Here is a 13,192-nt window from a genome sequence, read left to right as displayed (position 1 = left end):
AAGGTGACCCATCTAGCATAACCCTCCAACGTTTCATAAAACCATTGAATTGTAGAGTTGGAAGGGACCCTGGGGATCATCTAGTCCAACTCCCTGCAATGCAAGCATATGCAACTGCCCATACAGGGATCGAACCTACAACCTTGGCATCATCAGCACCACACTCTAACCAACTGGGATATCCAGGTTGCATTCCTCCTATGATAATAGGGATGATCTATTCAACAACAACAACAATTTTATTATTTACACCCCACCCAATATTTGGGCCAATATGGTATATACCCTCCAACATTATGAAAATAGGGATGGCCTCTTCTTCTTCTTCCACCACCCATCTGACTGAATTGCCCCAGTCACTCTGGGTGGCTTCCAACATATATAGAAACAAAATAAAGCTTTAAACATTAAAAAAAAAACCCTTCCCCATACAGGGCTGCCTTTAGATGTCTTCTAAAGGTTGTATAGTTACTTATCTCCTTGGCTCAGAAGTCGGATAACTCCATACCTTCCAACATTTCTCCAGTGAATATAGAGATGTCCTAAGGAAAAGTGGGACATTTCGGGCTCAAATAAGAAACCAGGACGGCTTCTGTAAATCCAGGACTGTCCCTGGAAAATAGGGGCACTTGGAGGGTCTGCCTTCCCACTCTACAGTTCTATGATAGTTTGAAAACACCCCATTCTATGATCTAGTGGGAGCGAAGTGTCCCCTTAGCTATAGTAAACCTAGCCCACAGAAGCACACCAAGCTGTTTCTCTTTCCAGGCTTTTAGGAGACCGGCGATATTAATTTTGCAAAGCTTTTGCAGGGGCTGGCTAATTGCTGATGCTATCAACCTGTTCTCCCTGGCTTTGATTGGCTTTTGATTAGTGGTTTTAATTGGATGTTTTAATGGGTCTCCTTGATTGTAACTTGCTCCCTCCCAGCAATTGGCTTTGGGGAACCTTGTCAAGGTAAAGTAGAAAAGGGAGAAATTAAGTGAGGAATTAAGTTAATAAGGAAAAGGCAGCCACTTTATCCTCTGCACAGAGTTAGTTCCACAACCACCATGCTAGGGCCCTGAAAGGCCCAACTGAACTCGAGAGCTGAGGGCAGCAGCTACTGTTTCGGGGTCACAAAGGGCTGGGAGATGTTTTTCATCCCAGGGGATCCCTTCTTTTCTGCCCCCCCTTTCGGAATCTGCAAGTCCTTGATGGGCGAGGCAAAAGCGAGCAGAGAAACAATTGCAAATTTTGTGGGGTTTTTTTGTGTACAAAAGGCTAAAGATTTCCCCCTCCAGATCAGCAAGTGGCGTTCTAAGAGTTCAAGGACAAAGTCCAGCCAGGCAGAAACACCCAAGAGAGCCAGAGAGCGATGCTGTCATGGGCTGGCTGGGCACAGAGAACCAGCGGGAGGCACCAGCTAGGGAACACCCAAGGGGAGAAGGCTCAGAGCTGGGGAGTTGGTGGTGGGACAAAGATGAGTGGTCAGAGGGAGCAGACTACCCATTGACATTAGAGGGAGGAGGAGCCAGAGTGGTTGAGCTTTTGGGGGGAGGACTGATCAGAGTTGTTGAACTTTTTTGGGCGAAATGCCACAACTGACATCAACAAATGCCAAATGCACGACCACTTTAAGGAGGAACAGAGAGAGGGGGTAGGGGGGGTCAGAAACATTCATTCCCCCGTGATTTTAACCCCATGAACGATAAGAGTCTATTGGCAAAACCTATTGGTGTCTCGCAACTTCCTGACTAGTTGCAGGACCATAGCCAGACCTAGCAGAGTAAACGCAGAGTTCACAAAAGCAATTGGCAACTTGGCTGCAGACAGGATGGATGAAGCAGGAACCAGGAACTTGTGGTTAGGTGTTTATTATATACAGTGGACTATTTACAGGAACAGAACATGGATTTTTGACTTGCTCTCTCTGACACGACTCACAACTCTCTCAACCTCCAACTCCTACACTGACACACTGAACCACTGAACTAACAGTTAGTAGGCCATTTATCACTCCCTTGAGAGAGCTTTACCAATCAGGGAGCTGTCTCCATGCCTCTGTATCACCAGGCAGACTTACTCCTTCACATGACCTTTTGGCTGTCTGCCAAACCTTAATTGACTCTGTGTGAGTAGCTGCATGTATTCAGATTCCCAACAGGGTCCTGCGATCGACCGTGATCTACCAGGAGCACCCAGGGATCTACTGATTGATCGTGGTTGACCGGTTGAACATGTCTGCCATAGAGGTATGAAGAAAGCGGAGCAGATATAGACCAGGCGAAGAATTCTCAGGTTGCTTGAGAAGGACGTGGGGAAGGAGCAGCCTTAGAGAGCAGTGGAAAGGCAGAGACCTTCCACCCTCGCAACAGCCTCATTGGGGCAAGGCCTACGGGGAAGCGCTGCTGTGATCACTAGGCCTGCACTGTTTTGGTTTTATTGCTGACCAGCTCCTGACTCCCGCTCCTGACAGGGCTGCATTTAGCTCCTGTATCTGAGGTTTCCCATCCCTGGCCCAACAGAACAACAGAGCTGAGAGCATCGTCAGGAAACAATGTTGTCGTGGCAATGAGATGGCTTTAGAAGGTGATGGATTCAGGTTATCAGTGGCCACTAGCCATGATAGGGAAGCTCTAACTCCGCTGTCAGAGGCAGAGATGTGCCTTTGAATACCAGTCTCTGCGAATCACAAGTGGAGAGAGTTGCTGTTGTATCCAGTCCTATTTGTGGACTTCCCAGGGTTCTGGCCACCGAGAAGGGCTGATCTGATGTTCTTGGATGTCTCCAGCTGTTCAAGGAAGCTATTTTTGCCCAGACACAGAGATGTTTCTTTTGTGTGTGTGTTGGCGGCGGGGGGGGGGGGGGGCGGGGCACAGAATTCAGCTTGCCTTCCTTCTTTCTTGCAAGAGCTGCAGGGTCACACACTCCACTGCTGTGCTGAGGCAGCCTGCCTGCTGTCTTGGGGTAGTGGTGGTGTGTGTGATTCACCCACATCACGGCCAAAAAGAGGAAGGGATGATCCAGAAAGCTGACCATCTCAGATTTCTCCACCTCCTCAAAGGGGATGAGATGGCTAAATGAATTTGCTCCAGCATTTCACAGATGGAAACAGAAACACTATCACCTTCTTGTAACCAGGGATGGAAGGGTGTGGGGTGGGGAGGAATTTGTCCCAGTTCACACTGAAAGGCAAACCCATCTGAAACTAGAGCAAGCTTGGGATGTTGCTTCTGTACCAGTTATCATGGCCTGAGCTTTAAATAAGGCTGCAGCTCAGCCTGGGACCCATCTGCACTACAGTCGTACTTTGGTTCTCGAACAGAATGCATTCCGGGAGTCCATTCAACTTCCGGAACTTTTGAAAACCAAGACATGGATTCCGATTGGCTGCAGGAGCATCCTGCAACCAATCAGAAGCCGCGGAAGCCATGCTGGATGTTCAGCTTCTGGAAATCGTTCAAAAACCGGAAAACTCACTTCTGCTTTTCGAAACATACGAGTTCCAAGGCGTTCAGCAACCAAGGTATGACTGTATATGTATATGATTGTTCCACTTTGAACAATCATGGCTTCCCTGAAAGAATCCTGGGAGTTGTAGTTTGTTAAGGGTGCAGGGCAGAGGTGGCCCTCTTTCGAGGCAAAATGGGAAGTAGCTGACCTGCATAAGTGCTGCCTGCCCCCTGCTCCCCATCCCCCCATTTAAGCTTCGCTTACTGGGCTCACTTGGGTTCTGGTGCAATTGTGCAAGGCCTCTGCAGGCCTCCACGTGATTTTGTGGGGCTCTTGTGTGAGACCTCACTGGAAGCTGCCACTTCTCCTTGCTTCTCTGACGACAGGGTGTGTGCCCAGGGAGCACGCCTGTGGAAGCGGCCTTTGGATTCTGCCGCCTGAGGCAGCTCCCTCAGTCTACCTCATGGATGCGCCGGCCCTGGTGCAAAGAGGAGGCCCCTATTTCCCCCCACAGAGCAACAATTGGCTGAGCCATGACTGTTTAAAGTGTTCTGATACTGCTTTAAAAGTACAGTGCAGATGGGGCCTGGCCTACCTATGAGTTGGCCAGAGCTCATGCACAGTTTCAACTCCTCTGATGACAGTGGTACCTCGGGTTACATACGCTTCAGGTTACATACGCTTCAGGTTACATACTCTGCTAACCCAGAAATATTACCTCAGGTTAAGAACTTTGCTTCAGGATGAGAACAGAAATCGTGCTCCGGCAGCGCGGCTGCAGCGGGAAGCCCCATTAGCTAAAGTGGTGCTTCAGGTTAAGAACAGTTTCAGGTTAAGAACGGACCTCCGGAACAAATTAAGTACTTAACCTGAGGTACCACTGTACTCCTCTTTCCTTTTGCAGAGAACAACAGCAATTTTCGCCCCAAGCCCCTCTGCACGCGTGCATCTTCCAGACGAGGCCTGGGATGCCATCCTCCTAATCGGAATAAATGAGGGCTGTTTAGAGCCCTCTGCTGCTTGATTTAAGGCTCTACATTTCCTCCGACCCCCCCTCCCCCACTAATAGCCTGGGGAACGTCTCCAAAGTTATTAACTTTCCTCCGTAATTTGGAAGCGGGGGGGGGGGAGCGTATGGCTCCCATTGCCCATCAATGCTCTCTTGGGGAGCTTTAATCGCCTCGGTGACAGGAGGGGATGGATTGGAGAGCTGTAATGAGAGTTCCCTTGGCGAAGGGATGGGGCTCACTGGTAGAATGTGCTTGCATGGGGGGTGGGGGTCTCCGCTGTGGGGAGAAATGCCCTCGGGTTGTGTGGCTGCGTTTTCCAAGTAGCTCACGAGCTTGTTAGAGAAGAGCAGGGCTTGCATCATCGCGAGACCCTCTCTGGGAGATGAATTGCAAATTACGGGGCCATCGTAAACACAGCAGAAAGATCAGCTGGGGAAGAATAGGCTGAGAAGTGTTCATTGCCACCCCATGGAAAACGGAGAAGGTTCATTTCCATTAGAGTGCAGGGGCAGAGAAGCCTTTTCTCAGCCAGGATAGAGGAGGCACCCTCCTGCAAGGGCAACCAGTTGGGGGCCATGTGCTGGTGGGATGTGTGGCCAGAGGTAAAAAGTGGGCGGAGTAACATACCTGAGTCTTGCTTTTGTACGCTGTGCTGCATCCAAGCTGCACATAATTCAGAGGTACACACACACACACACACACACACACACACACACACACCCTCTCTGTCCAGGCAAGTAAGGGAATACCAGAAGGTGAGCATTCTGGATCATGTCATTATATTGTTATAAGTTTAGGGGTGCGAGACTCCCCTAAAATCCTGGATCTAGTAAAGGTTTCGAATTTAATCAAGCCTCCTGAACCCCTGGATCCAGCAAGGATTAAGATATAAGTCAGGCCACCTTCCTTAGGCGACCGCCTGGGAGATGGGCCATTAAAGGAGAACAAAGGGAAGCTCATTAACAAATGCAAGACTCAGGCAGCAGAGGTGTGGGGCACCTCCCTGAGCTCTGAGATAGTTAGCAGAAACAAAGCAGAGTGGGGGGTTTAGGACTGCAGTTGGGGATGATGTGGCCTGGGGGGGATGGTTGCAGGCTGTGAAAGTCAGCAAGCTGCAGGGAGTGGGTGCCATGGCTGGTGCCTGTTTGAATCCAGGGCTGTGGCTATGGCAGAAGTGAGAACCGCTTGGGGGGCTGAATGCTGTGAGCCCCTCCATCGTAGGCTCAGGTTGTATATATGTGTAAAAACACCATATATGTTACGGAAAAGAAGCAATGCAACCATGAGCTGCTGCTAGCTTGGAAGCAAAACATAATGGGAATGTTGAATACAGTTCCGTGGGAAACAAAGGGACAGTCTTTTCACAGTGCAAAGCACCGGAATTCGCTCACAGTGTAATATGAGCTGTACAGGAAGTATGGGTGGAGTTTGTCTCTCTGCTGTTGGAGTTTGAAGAGAGCAGACGTGTTTCTCTGTAACGCTGCAAAGACAGAAATAAAGGCATGTAAATACGTTTCTGTCTATCTCTTTCCCCTGCCCCTGGGGGCAGGAAAGAGTGGTGTGTTCTCCTCACGCATGAGGAGGATCGCCGATTGTGACCTTGCCTGGATCTTGCCGGGAATGCAGACAGGGAGGTCAACTGGTGATTTAAGCCGGGTGCCTGGAGAGTGGCCAGTTTCTCCTGAAGGCAGGCTTGAATCCCGACAATATATCCTAAAGATACCACAACCTCATTTCCAAATGAACCCTCAGCAAGTGCCTGGAAAGCCTGGAATCTCACACCGCTCAGAGATTGGGACAGCGTGCAGCAATATTAAGGAAGGCTGCTCTCAGAAAAATGTGTGCATGAGGAAAAATTTCATACAGAATTGCACGCATGTGGAGAAACTAGCACCAAAATGCTGAATTTTCATAATGGATTGTTATTATTATTATGGGTCAAGCTGATCTGGAAATGTGGAGAACCGAGCTGAAGATTAGCAAAATAAGAAACCGGGACCACATTTACACCAGACATTTAAAGCAGCACACTACAGTGGTACCTCAGCTTAAGAACTTAATTCGTTCCGGAGGTCCGTGTTACGGAGGTCCGTTCTTAACCTGAAACTGTTCTTAACCTGAAGCACCACTTTATCTAATGGGGCCTCCTGCTGCCGCTGTGCCGCTGCCACCCGATTTCTGTTCTCATCCTGAAGCAAAGTTCTTAACCTGAGGTACTATTTCTGGGTTAGCAGAGTCTGTAACCTGAAGCGTCTGTAACCTGAGGTACCACTGTACTTATAACACTCACGGCTTTCCCCAAAGGATTCTGGGAGCTATAGTTTGTCAATAGTGCCCAAAGGATTCTGGGAGCTATAGTTTGTCAATAGTGCCGAGGGGAGACCCCTATTGCCCCCCCCGAGTTACAATTCCAAGTGCTGGGAGGGCAATAGTGACCTCGTAATGACTCTCAGCATCCTCAACGAACTACACTTCCCAGAATTCTTTTTTTTGGGGGAGTGGGGAAGCCATGGCGGTTTTTAAAGTGTCTTCACAGTGCTTTAAATCTGTTGTGTAAATGTCGCCGGGGAGAAACCGGAATTGACTGATTTGTCTGTTCCTGGTGATTATGGGATGGCAACAATGAGGCAGATAGAGAAATAAATCCAGTGCAGCCAAATCTCTTCCCTGGCTTTGACAATTCTGTCCCTACCAGCCACCCACCAACCCACCGATTCTCTGTTGCCGAAGTTTCTCCTCCTCTCCCTGCTCCCCGGTTTGATTGCTGGCACATCTCATAACCATTTGCTATTTCACGGCCGACAGGGCAGCTGACAAGTTATTAAAAGAGGAAGGCATGTCATCCAGCAGTTTGGGCTTCCTCGTCGCCTGCCCTTTTCAGTTAACTGTCATTAAACGCAGCTTCAGTCCCCGGGAAGAGGAAGTGACACATGGGGGATATTGGCCATAATCCTCCGCCGGCTCAGCCTGTGGCATGACGTTTATCTTCCCTCCTCAGCGAGAGAGTGAATCTTCTCTCCCCCTTCTCCTCTTTCTCTTCATTTGCCGAGATAAACGGCTGAGCGGTACTCACTCCCCGCTGCGGCCACCTCAATTCCTCCTTTAAAGAATACGATTCCAAAGTAATCTGGACCAGAGTTGGGCAAGCTTTATTTTGAAGGAGTTTTTTAAATTCTTACTAAGGATAAAGAGCTATAACAAATATAGCAACATCATCAATGCAGGAGGAGGCCTTTCCCTTTCTTTTTATTAACTTTATTGCAAAACAATTTACATATAACAACACAAACAAAGACAATATCTCAATGACAACTAAACATTAACTAACAACACATCGTCTAACATCACACACACTTTTGACTTCTGATTCACCTCATTGTGCTTTCTACATATTTTTAACCGCATTTCTTGTTATATCTGTTACATATCCAGAATTTTTTTTCTACATTTATAGTTTTCCTTAATATTCAAGGTTCCTTCTAGACCTGTCAGGAGATTTGCATTTTCACAACGTTGTTTTAGATATTCTTTAAATGTTATCCGTTCTTCACACACTTTCTGGTTTGAGTTTCCTCTTGTTCTCCTAGTCATTTTCACAAGTTCCAAGTATTCTCTCATCTTCACCTGCCAGTCAGGCTTTGTAGGGAGGAGGGCCCTTTTCAGCCGGAGGGCCGCATTTCCTACAGGGAAACATTCCAGGGGCCACAAGTGGGCTGGGACAGAGATGAAAGTGAATCATAGAAATGTACAGCTGGAGTATAGCTGAGGTACAACCTCGAGGCACGGTTCAACAATATCTGACTATTTCAGAGCGAGTAACTGGGCTTAGAAGGGTTACCAAAGGTGTTATAAAGAGAGACACACCTTTGATGAAACCCGCCCCCCATTCTTTTAATATGTAAGATAGCAAATTTCTCCCACCAATTTCACAAACATGTCTGTGGACAGCCTATATGGACCATTAATGCTTTGAGATTATGTAAAATGAGGCTATAAATTCAATGCTTTATTTATTCGTTTTGCAGAGACCATATTAAATTTTCTTTAATCAATATTTTTTTTTTGGGGGGGGGGAAATTAACTGTGCAGCTGGAAGGGTCCCCACAGGGTCATTTAGTTCAACCCTCTGCAATGCAGGTGTCACAGCTAATGAATGTAATTTTTTTACTGATAAATTTCTCTCTCTCCCCCCCCCTCTCTCTCTCATGTTTTCCGCCCAGGCAAGCAAGAGGTATTATCAGAGGACACATTCCAGCAAAAACGCAGAGGGTAACAATTAGTGGCAGAAAAGGGGTGTGGCCTATGGAGACGCCCAAGGGCCAGACAGAGAGGGCCGAGGGCAGGATCTGGGCTGAGTCTGCCCATCCTTTCTGGAGCATTTCACAGATGGAAACGGGGGTATGCTTCTGTCATGTCAGTCTTTCCTGCCACAGCATGTTCCTTTGAGATACCCAACTTCTCTCGTCCGCTGCAGAGGAGAGGTCAGCCTTCTCTCTCTCCGAGCCTAAATATGCAAGCTGAGAGAGGCTTGCTGCCTAAGCAGGGGAGCTGGGCCATTCTGACAGCAGTTAACATGTTGACAGCCCCATCACTCAGCTTCCCAGAGATGTTAAGCTCACTTCCCTCAGGAACACAGTGCGCATATGAATGCAGACATTAGCAAAAAATAACATCCGCAAATGGCATTATTTTAGGAGAAACTGCTTTGCACAAATGTGTTTATTGGGCAAAATGGCATTCTGACATGTGTATATTGGGAGAGTCCTACTCGAATGCTGATGATTAAGGAACAAAAGATCTTCCTAGTTGCTGAGCTTGTCACCCACCAAGCCATAGATAGCCAACACATAGACAGGGAAGTTCAAACTGAGCCTTGTGACCAGCGCATAGCCCTGAGCTTGAGCCTTTATTGCAGCCAGTGGGTCACTAGGAGCTGTCCTTAGTGCTGCAGAGGCTGGCCCACCTTGCTGCATTCCTCCGCCATCTGCCTCACTGTCATGCAAGGGACGCACTGGAACATCGCATTATCAACTTGTCAAAATACCTCTCAGCTGTCGCAATATGGGAAGCGGGAGGCCATGCGCCGCACTGCACCTTGCTGTTCACGTGCGCGCATGGATCAACGTGCATCTGCTCAGTGTGGCAGGTGCCCCCATTCCATACGTTTCCATGCTTTCACTTCTCGGAAGCCTGGGGGGGAGAGAGGGGAGCCCTGGAGAAGGATGATGCCAGCAACTCACACTGGCCAGAAAACATTTCCACAACCTTTGAAAGGCTAGGAAGTCGACTGATTGCAAGGATCTCTGTCATAATGTCGAGAGTGCAAAGGCAGTTTTCAGGGACTGTGCTGAGGAGGACTGCACAGAGGAGGAATTGTGGGAGGCCCCCCCACTCCTGCTCTCCAGATCCTGAATCTTCCCAGGATCAGAATTTGGAACAGTGGTTTGCAGAGGGACATAGTTCAGAAGGCAGAAGCTGGGAAATACTGGATGGGGAACAGCTAGTCGAAGAAACAGTGGGAGAGAGAGGGTTAACAGATTCACAGTCTCTGGAAAGCATTCCTCTGCTCTCCCCAAGGTCAAGAAATGCTCAGAAAGTGGCAGAGCAGAAAGCACACAAAACAGAGGGAACAAGCTCAGATTACAAGACGTAGAAGTGACGTAGATCAATAGGGACGTAAGGGGGGGAAATCCTTAATTGGGAGCACCGCCATTCTGGGAGATGGGTTCTTTGTTCTCTCACTGTAATTATTAAAGTTTCTAACTGGTAAGAAGACTCATTTTCCTTTGTCCTGCTTATCTACTGTCATGGGGGGGGGGCGGTGATTCCCTGAAGCCTGACAGCAGTTAGGAGAGTTCAATCAGGGATGGGGAATCTGTGACCCTCCAGGCATTGTTGGACTCCATCACCCATCACGATTTGCCATGATCAGCTGGGAATGATGGGAGATGAAGTCCCGCAACAGTTAAAGGGTCACAGATTCCCCAGTCCTAGATTAGAGCCAGGGTCATTTTGAATGACTTAGGCAGCTTGATGAAGAACTTGGTATGAGCTTCCTTCTCTTTGAATTTTCTCACTCCTGCTCCTTCCAACCTCAGTTCTTTATCTATAATATGGGGATAAAACTGACCTACCTTAAATAATAGTTGTACATGGGAAACACTTTTGGAGTCTCCCAAAATGCTACCTGTTATGATTTTTGCATAAAGCCAAGAAGTGATGGGGAGAAAATAATAGAATTATAGAGTCTGAAGGGACCACAAGGGTCTTCAAGTCCAACCCCCTGCAACGCAGGAGTCTTTCTGTCCCACGTGGAACTCGAACCCACTACACTAAGAGTATTGTGGTCTACTGACTGAGCTACCCAGCCACAGCAACTCAATGAATGTCTAAAAGGGAATATAATTGGGTGGCGACAGAAGAAACTGTTTGCAACCCAAGTTCTCATTCTTGATAAGGGAATGCTCAACCTCAGAGATAATGATGTGAGCATTGAGAACAAAGTGTTGGCTCTGTTCCTTAAAGTCTGTTCTTGCTTTCAAGTCCAGGGGGGGGGGAGTAAGATGGAGAGGGTTGTGATCCAGTTAAGCAAACTTCTGACAGGTACTGTTTTTGCACAGTTACTTTGTCCAAATGAAACGCAAGCCATCGAAGGATGAGATCCTTGGTCAGAGGAACCCATTGGAACCTTTAATGTGAGCCCATAAGTGCAGGAAGAGAGCCTGCCTAGTTCAGATCTAAGGTCCAGCTAGTCTGCCTTCCACTTTCCTACAGTGACCAATCAGGAGTGGCTAATGTGCACAATAACAAAGAGGGGAATTGTGCACATTTCCCAGTCAGTATGCCTAATCCCCAGCAAGCTTTGAGGACTGTGCATCTCTTGGCTGAATTCTGATTCTGTACACTCCCCAGCTATTATGCATGATCCGCAACAGGTCTTGAGAAATGTGCATATTATTTATTTATTTATTTATTTATTTATTTATTTATTACCACCCCTTTGTATTTTATTATTTTATTTTATTTTATTTTTTAAATTTAATTTAATTTAATTTAATTTATTACCACCCTTATTTGTATACCAGCCTTCAGCCAAAGACCACAGGGAAGCTCACAACATAAAAATACAATTCTGTGCATTCTGCAGGCAATGTGCACATTCTCCATTCGGTATGCAGAGTCTCCAAGAAACATGCTTTCCCCCTATTACTTAACCACAACTTAACATTTCCAAATTGGGTGGAGGCTGCTTTGAGCAGAAAATGCATCAATAAACAGTAATTCTCAGGATACCTATGATTGTGGCAAATTCCATTTCACCCATGCCACAATAGAAAGTATTTCAGAGGAGTTCTGGTTTGTTCGCAACATTGCCACAAATTGGGGGGGGGGGCCTTCAGCAAAAGAACAGGGTCTCCCGATTGTTCTGTTTCCCCTCCCTGTGTCCAGGCCGTCTCTACACTGCTGTTGCTTTCTTGTGATGATGGACCTGAGTTCTAGTTTGGAGCTACTAGAATCAAGTATCCTCAACCTGCTGCCCTTCTCACTTGGCTCCTCTTTGTGGCTGACCTTGTCCCCTCTCTCCCCAAAAGCTGACACATTATGCCTGGGAGAAAGCTCTCCAAAACAAAGTAGGCCTCAGTGCTATTTTCCTAAAAACTGAGGTGCCGGAACTCACCATGAACACCTCCCTTGTTCTCTTATAACGGCAATGGCGCCCACCTGAGAGGTGCCAGAACTGAGTTCCAGTGAGTTCCGGCTGGGGGGGGGAAAGCCCTCACAGGTCTTATTTAGTTTTTATTATTACATTTTTATCCTCTAAGGAATATGGCTCTCTACAAAAATCCTGTGAGACAGTTGGGCTGAGAGCTGGTGACTGACCCAAGATCACCCAGTGAGCTCCATGGCCAAATGTGTGTTTATTTTAATGTGTTATACATTATACATTATACATTTGATGTTAGCCGCTCTGAGCCCAGTTTTGGCCGGGGGTGGGGTATAAATAATAATAATGATAATAACAATAATGATAATAATAATAATAATAATAATAATAATGTTAAGTTATAAGGGATGCCTTTTACAGTGGTACCTCGGGTTACAGATGCTTCAGGTTACAGACTCCGCTAAGGTAAGGTAAGAACTTTACCTCAGGATGAGAACAAAAATCACACGGCAGTGGGAGGCTCCATTAGCTAAAGTGGTACCTCAGGTTAAGAACAGTTTCAGGTTAAGAATGGACCTCCAGAACGAATTAAGTTCTTAACCCAAGGTACCACTGTATGCTCTAAAAGCAGCAAACTAAATGTTAGTTTGATAAGGAGGTAAGTATTGCCTGTATTTCAATCTTTCCCAAAGGTTTCCAGTGTGTGTGTGTGTGTGTGTGAAGTAAATGGTGATAAACATCCCCCCTGGGCCATTTCTGAACATGTTACATCTCTAGAATTGATTCTCACAAACATGAAAACCACGCTGTTCTGCCTTTTGTTAGATCCCGCCTGGAGTACTGTGCGCAGTTCTGAGCATCACAATTTAAGAAGCATATTGACAAGCTGGAATATATGCAGAGGGGGGTGACCAGGATGATCAAGGGTCTGGAAACCAAGCCTTGTGGGGAGTGGTTGAGGGAATCGGGTATGTTTAGCCAAGTAAAGAGGAGACGGAGAAGAGCAATATGAAAGCCACCTTCAAATATCTAAAGGGCTGTCACATGGAAGATGGAGCAAGATGGTTTTCTCCTGCTCCAG

Source organism: Podarcis vaucheri (assembly GCF_965113315.1).
Source record: "Podarcis vaucheri genome assembly, chromosome: 16".
NCBI classification, from domain to species: domain Eukaryota; kingdom Metazoa; phylum Chordata; class Lepidosauria; order Squamata; family Lacertidae; genus Podarcis; species Podarcis vaucheri.
This window is presented reverse-complemented; position numbering follows the sequence as displayed.